Here is an 8978-nt window from a genome sequence, read left to right as displayed (position 1 = left end):
CAGTATTCTCATCATTACGAAGGCAAAGCTCCTTTCTCTTTCAATTAAATGAAATGCCAATGCACAGGTAACATTAAGTTGCCCGACTGCACGCACTTGATATGTCAAGGTCAGACCTCCCGAAAGTCATGGCTGTTGCCCGCTGTGATCTTCATAGCTGGCGGCATGCATCACCTGTCCTGGCTGTCACCAGTAACCCTGGGATGTCGCCACAACTGACAGCCTCATCACTATGATAACCCTGCAGGCTAAAAAATATTTCCGTTATGTTTCTCGTGATGTTATGATGTGCAGTGTTCTAGTGAAGACCGGGGTGGGGAGCTGGGGCCACAGTCCGGAGCTGCACACCCTCAGATATTTCATACATGTATGTGCAGCCTGCAGGCTAAACAAAGGCCAGAGGAAATGGTTACCGCAGTGAAAACGCCACAGCAGCCGTGGTTCATGAGCTCCTGTGGTTTATCACTGTGCAGCCGATGCTTATCTAATCCACCCCGCTCACCAGGATCTGACGCCTCCACTACATTAAGGTCACCTGGCCCCGTGATTCCAGGTCAATGTATATGCATTTAAACACCAAATTAACACGTGTTTATTTAGTTTTTGGCTAACAGGACGCACGGGCGTTGAAAGCAAACCCTCAAAAGCACAGCAGGAAACAGTATCTATTGAAAAAGACAAAGGTGTAGCTGTAACTCTTGTTGCCTGCAGGTTCTGCAAGCATTAAAATTATTATCGCAGCTGATTTCTCTGTAGGAGGCAACATTAATACATCTGCAGCCCGAAATGGACATGAGACACTATTACAGGACAAAAACACATCTAATAGTTGTAATTGCTTTATTCATGCAAACTTGAAAGAATATGGTGCAAAGAATAAAAACACTGATTAAGTTTGCTCAGGATATCTACCTTATGTAATAGATATGATTTAATGAACCCCTTTTTCAGTGTGTCAGCGTCCCCAGAAGGAATAAGAGCCTTCACTCTGAGAGCTTTAGTGCAGCTCTACCAACTGAACTGACTGAAATAAGCTCAATAAGCCTGAGCGGAAGATAAAATCACTCCCTAAGCTGAGCTTTTTTCACTCAGCACGGCTCCAGGAAGGTTATATTAAGAGATTGTGATCTTCCATCCGCCACTGCTACCTTGCATAGTACCAGTGGATCTTTCATCCTGAATCTCCAGCTCCTCCGCTTCATATGATCTAAATTAAACCCCGTTAATGTCTTCTACCGGGACGCGCGTTTGGTTCCACGAGGTGAAATGAACCAGCGTAAGTATTCGTACCGTCATACACGCTGATATATGAGCCAGTCATTGTCATGGAAACTCTCCTTTTACTAGCTCGCTGTCCTTGAAATTTATAGCACCTCTCAAATGTGTTCATACATGAATGCTCATGGCCAGAATGGTCGGACACACTTGCTGTGTGTTTATAGCCCTGTGTTATTCATCAGGGTCAACGTGTCCGTCTCACTTGACTGACATCTGTTTGAGAAAATAATTAACGGCTCAATAATTGATGTCCCCATCATGCAGGGAAGGAGATTACGGTGAGGTTTAGGTCAGTCTGTAATCCATGCTAATGAGAGGTCACCACACAACCTCTGCAGTACTTGATACTGTACACTGACTGAAGCGTCCATGAAGCAGTGAATATCTAACTACATAATATCACTGCGTCTATCACCTTTAACGCCATAACCATTCCAGTGTTGCAGTACAGCATTGACTTGTGCCAAGTGCAGCATTGTTGCGGTTCAAGGCTGGTTGAGGTCAGGGAAAGATTGTGGTCTGGTTCAACACGGAAAAGAGCCACAACTTGGATATCAGCATGTAGCCTAAAACGCAGCCGGTGCATTTACGTGGACTTGAGGGACCCGGTTACAGTCATGTAAATGGAAAAGCTGGTTTCCGAAATCTGGGAAGGGGATTAGGCAAACCTGGTTTTCCCTAGGTAGATTTCTGCTGTTTCTCTGCCATGTATACAAGTAACCACGTTTCTGATTGGCTTTCTCAAAACTACACATGTGCGTAACAAAAGGCTGCAGACATTGAAAGTTCCTGAAGATGTTTCAGTCCCCGCGTCAAAGTCTTCATCCGTCCTAACTAAACGCCTTGGAGTGGCAGGAATATAAACTCTGTGGAGCTGTGAAGTTGATGACACTTGTGACAGAGAAGACAGATGGTTTGTGGGGAATAAAGCAAGCTGGAGTGACCCTCTTCCCACAGAGGAGGTGGTCTACAACACCACTTATCAGAAACTTAGAGTACAATGCATTTGTCTCATAACTGATGAGGTGGTTTAATAGTTGTTCACACATTTGCCCTTTTTATCCAGAAACTCCACCATATTAGTGTTAACCTTCTTTAAGAGGCATCTGCCTGTTTACACAGCCCTAAAAGACCCCCGAGATGCTCCATTGTTCATTTTCCACAGACACCGGCACCCCAGTGTTAGCTGCACGACGTCCACCATGACGGCCTCCATGCTTATGGCATGATTAGAACTCAAACAAAGACTCTGGAGTGAAAGTAAGGGAGGGTCAACAATATATACCCCCAGAGCGGTGTAGTACCTTTTGTTAAACATGGCAAATCAGCTCTCTTCAAAACTGACCTAATGGAAAATCGGTAGCAAATGTGACCACGTTGTTTTGTGATTACTGTGTGGAATCCTTCTACTTCTGATCCTTCTCCTTAGTTCGGAGTAATCGTATCATCTTACTCTGGGGCGTTTCAGCAGTAACTGTAGCTGGGAGGGAATTTCGGACCAACTGCTCCCAGCAGGAGTCGTCCAGCTGCTGTGGGATTTGCACCTGCAACATCCAGTCATCAAAGAGCAGATCAGAGACAAAAATCTCCTCACAGGTGCTGTTTTGAAGGAGATGTTTGTGACGCTTGGTGCTTTTGGCCTCTGACTCATTTGTACAGTATGATCCACTTCAAAGACTCTCGACTCGACCCATCTCCGGGTGCCACTTTTTGCTGAAGGTCAGACATCAGAGATACGCTTTGCTTTAACTTGGAAGGAAATGATGCACTGACCAACAAGGAAAATATCTCACTGGCACAAAAAAAAAACCCATGAAGGTGTAAGAGCAGTGAGGGCTTCGCTTTTGCTTGTGATCATCTTTTTTTCTTTTTTGTTATGTTTACACCAAACAATATACATATACTGCAATCGCAAAATAATAATAAAGTAAAGGCACAGATGAACAAGGGAATGATAGTGTAGTGTGTGTGTGTGTGTTTGTGTGTGTGGCATTTGTCTAAGTGCATTTCCCCCCAAATGTGCCTTTAACTGTCTCAATATGCGACGTAAATCTGGACTTTAAAGCTCGGAGAATATTTATGACTTTGTCCCGTTTCTGTTTTATTGTGCAGTCTTACAAATGTCTGCTAACATACAAACAACATCAGAATCAAAGAGTTTTTCTTTTTTTTTTTTTTAAGCAGCTAATCTGTGAGATGTTTTCTGTGCCAGCTGCTCAGTGTGAGTCACAATACCAGGACAAGGCAATGCTGTCTACATTCATGAACGTTGTGATAACGGTCCAGACTTTTCAAGTCTGACACTGTCTGACAGTGAAACAATTCACTACCAATGTGTTGTTAAACTCAGTCACACAGATGTAGAACTCTGCACATTGTGTCTGCTTTTATAAAAGAAGCAACCGAAATCAACACAGAGAGACATGGAGCATCAGTTTGGATTAGAAAAAAGCAAATCCTCTGTTGGGAAACAAGTAGTCAGGTCAGAACCAGTTCACAAAACACGTAAACTTAAGGGAAGCTTGATTGGAAATGTTGTCTCTTCCCATTAATTTATAATTCATTTCTCGTGATTTTTGTAAAACTGATGACGTGTAAAACCGAAATAAAAACAAAATGCAATGATTTGCAAATCTCATCAACCCATATTTTATTCACAGTACAACATAAACCTCCTGTCAGATGTTGAAACTGAGAAATTTCACCATTTCAAAATATGGAAAATATTAGTTCATTTTGAATTTGACTCAACATAGATGGGGTGATGTTGACCATTGTGTAGCATCCCCTCTTTTTTTAAACAACTATCTGTAAATGTCTGGGAAGTGAAGCGACCAGCTGCTGGAGTTTTAGGAGAGGAATGTTGTCCCATTCTTGTCTGTCTCAACAGCCCTGGGCCCATTTTTGTTTTATGATGCACCAAATGTTTTCTACTGGTGAAAGGTCTGGAATGCAGCCAGGCCAGTTCAGCACCCGGATCCTTTTCCTGTGAAACCATGCTGTTGGGAAGGATGCATTATGTGGTTTAGCATTGTCTTGCTGAAATAAGCAAAGCCTTGTGTTGCTCTAAAACCTCGGTGTGCTTTTCGGCATTGATGGTGCCTTTGCAGATGTGTTAGCTGCTCACGCCACAGGCACTAATGCAACCCCAGACCATCAGAGATGCAGGCTTTTGAACTGTCCGCTGAAAACAACTGTCCGCTGTCCCTCTACTCTCTAGTCAGCAGGACACAGCGTCCATGGTTTCCAAAAAGAACTTCAAATGCTGATTCATCTGACCACAGAACAGTTTCTCTCTCTGATTCTCTGACTTTTTTTTTGATGATATTATATACAGTAGATGTTGGGATCATCAAAGTCTTCACACTTTTATGTTGAGGAAAATCTTTCTGAAATGTGTCCATTATTTTTAGACGCAGTTTGTCAAAGGTCGATTAACCTCTGCCCATCTTTACATTCAATAGGCTCTGCCTTTCTGAAATGCTCCATGTTACTGGCCAGTTGCGCATTAACCTAATTAGTTGTGAAATGCTCCTCCACGTGTCTTTGATTTGCGGCAATTACTTTTCCAGCCTTTTGTTGCCCCTCTTCCGACTTTTTTGAGACGTGTTGCTGCCATCTGATTCAAAATGAGCTAATATTTTCCATCAAATGGTAAAATGTCTCAGTTTCAACATCCGTAATGTTGTTTATGTTCTATTGTTAATAAAACATGGGTTGATGAGATTTGCTAATTATTGCATTCTGTTTTTATTTAAGATTACACATGAATCCAAGGGTTGTTGAGTCAGTTCCCTTTTGCTCCTGGCCACAAGACACTAAAAACCCCCATACTAGTAACATCTGTGTGGAGCCGTCCCCTTGAGCGCCTTGCAATGTCGCTTCACATTCACACTTTGATGATGGCAGCTGCCATACAAGGTGTCCACCTGACCCATCGGTTTGGCCCAAAGACACTTTGACGTGTAGTCAGGAGGCACAAGGGGTCGAACTGTTGAACCTGTGGTTCGTGGATGACTGCTCTGCCAATTGGGTACTTTAAACGTTGTCAATGATGATGATCTTTACTCGTTCATTTGCCGAAACGAAACCAGAAGCATGTACAGTATGTACAGTGCATCCAGAAAGTATTCACAGCACTTAACTTCTTCAACATTTTGTCCTTTTACAGCCTTATTCCAAAATGGATTTGATTCATAATTTTCCTCAAAATTCAACAAACAATACCCCATAATGACAATAAGTTGGTTTTAAATCTTTGCAAATTTATTAAAAGTAAAAAACGAAAAACTCACACGTACATTGTGTTGAAGTATTGAATAATACTGTGGATGCACTGTACAACACTGCAGTGCATAATATGGGGTGATAATGAACGACTGAGCCTATTAGCATTTTTAACAAGGTACCTACTGGCTTATAGCTATAAATCTGATAACAGCAGGTAACAGCCCTTGAATGCATGAAACGGGTTGGTGGGTAAATAAATTCATCTGTCTCTTAAACAGAAGTGAACATTTTGATCATCATGAAGGTGGAACCTGTGGCAGAGACTGTTAAATTTAGCATAATGACCTGCCAACTATATCTTCACCACAAATCTATCATGGCACTGCACACACTGCTCCCTATATCTAACAAATTCTACCAGAGTGTGTGTGTGTGTGTGTGTGTGTGTGTGTGGGTGGGTGGGTGGGTGGTTGTGGATAATGTGTGTACACTGTATGTGAATGTGTGCACTTTAGGTTTCCAGCTTTTCGCGCTCCGAACCTATTTTAGGCTTCAGTGAGTCACCAAAAAAACTGAACTCAAGGTGTCTTGAGAGCAACCAGTGTACAAACCTTTCAGTGACTCCTCTGCAAACCTCCCCTCTCGTTAAAGTCTTCTCTTTCCATACCGAAGTCTAAAAAGCACACTGTAAAATACACAGCACACTAAAACCAGGACGCTTTTAATGTAGGTGTTCTGTCACATTCACAAGCTGGACCATGTTTCAGAAAGATTGCTGCCCGGCAGCAAGGCTTTTTAAAACTGCAAACGTCGGGATGAAGTAAAAATGTAAAAGCCTTAATGGACTGGAATGTTAATTGAGACATTTATCACGATGTTGAATAAAAGCTTTTACACGGACACGGAGGCCCCGGACCGTCCGATCCTGCCCGGAGTCCTGGGGGCCATTATCAGAGCAGTTCACGCTGAGTATATGTTACAACATCCTGCCTGAGTGCTGTGGCCTCTGGGGGGGTGGAGAAATAAAAAATGTAAATAAAAAATGAAAAACAACTAATGAAAAGCAACGACTGTTTCAAAGACACAGAAGCAACAAAACGATGGATATGAAAGAGGAATTTGGCCAATACACACAGTTGAGCTGTGCCAAGCTCGTAGGCTACACATGCATCAGGCCGAAGAACGTATGGAGCTGAATCTATAGGAGCTGCTCATGAAATCCTCTCTTCACTCGTTCCAGCTACACGGGGAGTTCTTTTATTCTGAGGCTCAATGCTATTAAGTCCATGCCTCCGTTTACCAATTTAATCCCTTTTATACTGAGTTTAATTTGCAAATGTTGTGTTTCCCCATGTTTCCACATGTTTCCACGTGTTAAATGTTACGGGGGCGGGGTGGGGGAGGGGGGCTCCTAACCCCTTCTAACTTTGTTAACAGTCATAAATACCTACGTCAGACAGTGTGTGTTGAACAGCGCTGAACAGTCAGTGCTGGCTATAATCTGCTCATAGCTGCAGATAATAAACTGACATTGTGATGCTTTTATTCGGTTGCATACATCACCGTGTGTAAGGAAATGTCAAATGGAGCTAAGAAAAGATCAGATGAGCTGAAAATGTCACGTAATTATGAGTCAAGAGCCACGCTAGGAAATAATCTTTTTTGATTTTTAGGATCATAATGAACTGTGTCTTTGCTTACAGCTTCATCAGGCTTAATGATAATGACACGCAGGTTTTGCCCATTAAAAACTAATAAAATGAGGGGGGGGGGGGAGATGTTTATGCAGCAGTTCGGTTTTCCTCGCTTCTTTAGTTATAAATAGGCTTTAATAATTAAACCTTTGATTTTGTGCTTCTTGACTGGCTCCCACACTGTGTTCTTCATCCCAAATGACATTTAAAAAGTGACAATCATATGTATCATGTTTACATTTATTAAATGTCTGCAATCATACTTTTGTAATCAGAGTACTTTGCCATTTTCTGTCCGTTCATTAATGAAAACTACAGCCTCCCATTTTTTTTTAGATAGAAGAAATACAACAATTTAAACGTCACCATTTCGGTTCTCTCTTTTCCCCAAACCGTTTTTCTGGCTCTACAGAAAGCTGACGTCCTCACTCTTAATCCCATAAACACAGCACAGATAGAGGCGCTTGTTTTTCCAGCCAGGAAAACAGCCACCAACACCAGGCCAGTTTGAATAAATATTGGAACTGTGTGCTGCAAGCAGGGCTGGAGCTACAAACAAGGACACTGAGGTCATGTTCTATTTATTTATTGTGCATTTGTGGCTTTAAGTAACACGGGGGAGCTTCACATTCTCACATATGTTGGTTATTTTATTAACTGATGATATAAACAGTTAACAGATCAACTAAAACAGTAAAGGCCTCAACATTTTCCTCCCATTCTGGAATGTGGAGCTTTTATGACACTGTGTTTGAGGTAGTGGTGTGATTGTTTGCAGCATTTTCCTTGAGTATGTCAAATTATGGATCCTTTATCATTTATGCTCCACCATGCACTTCAGAAAGTTGTATTTATGAATTATAATAAAAAAGAATGCAACATAACTTACTGATCCATCAGAAATCATTGTTTTTCTCTCATTGATCAAAAGGCTTCAATCAAAAGACTTTTATAAGTTAATATATCTGCACTGCTGCTAGAACTGCTCAGTGACTGTGTCACAAAGCGTCTCCACAATAAGAAAAGCAACAACAAACTGTGAAACATGTTGCGCACTGTTAATTTAAAGTATCACAACATCAGGACATGTAAATAAATGTAACATGAAAAATGTAAAGGCCAAGCTATGATCCTATAATATGTCTTTTTCTTTATTGCTTTATTTATAATTATACACTTGGGTGCAAACGTTTGCATCCTTTTATTTTGAAAGCTCAAAAAGAGTGAAACAATGATTGTTTAATAAACACAATATTTAATCCACATGTATCTAATACAAACATACTGTCACCTCAAATGAATAAATGTAATACATTTATCAAGGGGTAAGCAACATTTTGCACCGATATAGTTTTTATTATTTAATTATAACTTTTTCATACACTTGTTTCTCCTGATGATGAGGAAACATGGGTTAAACTAGTTGGATGTCCATTGTTTTTATGTGTTGGATTATGTTTCCACTTACATACAGACTAACATAACATAATAATGCTGCACATTCAGCCAGTGCAAATCTCATCATCAGAAGCAACACGAATGCGTATTAAGAAAGTTACAAGTTTACACCTCCATAAATAATTAAAATTAACTTTAATTAATGTCCCGTATGTTCAAAAAAATCCTTGTTCTACTCTTTGTTTGTGTATGTATGACATTTCAAAATAAGAAACTGTGTATCACTCATTACACTGTATTTACTATTAAATTGGATGCTGGATGCTCGATATATAAATAATTACATGGCAACTTATTGGCTCACTAGCAATTTGTCTG

This window comes from Channa argus, chromosome 7, assembly GCF_033026475.1.
Source record: "Channa argus isolate prfri chromosome 7, Channa argus male v1.0, whole genome shotgun sequence".
NCBI classification, from domain to species: Eukaryota; Metazoa; Chordata; class Actinopteri; order Anabantiformes; family Channidae; genus Channa; species Channa argus.
Note: the sequence above shows the minus strand (reverse complement) of the source record.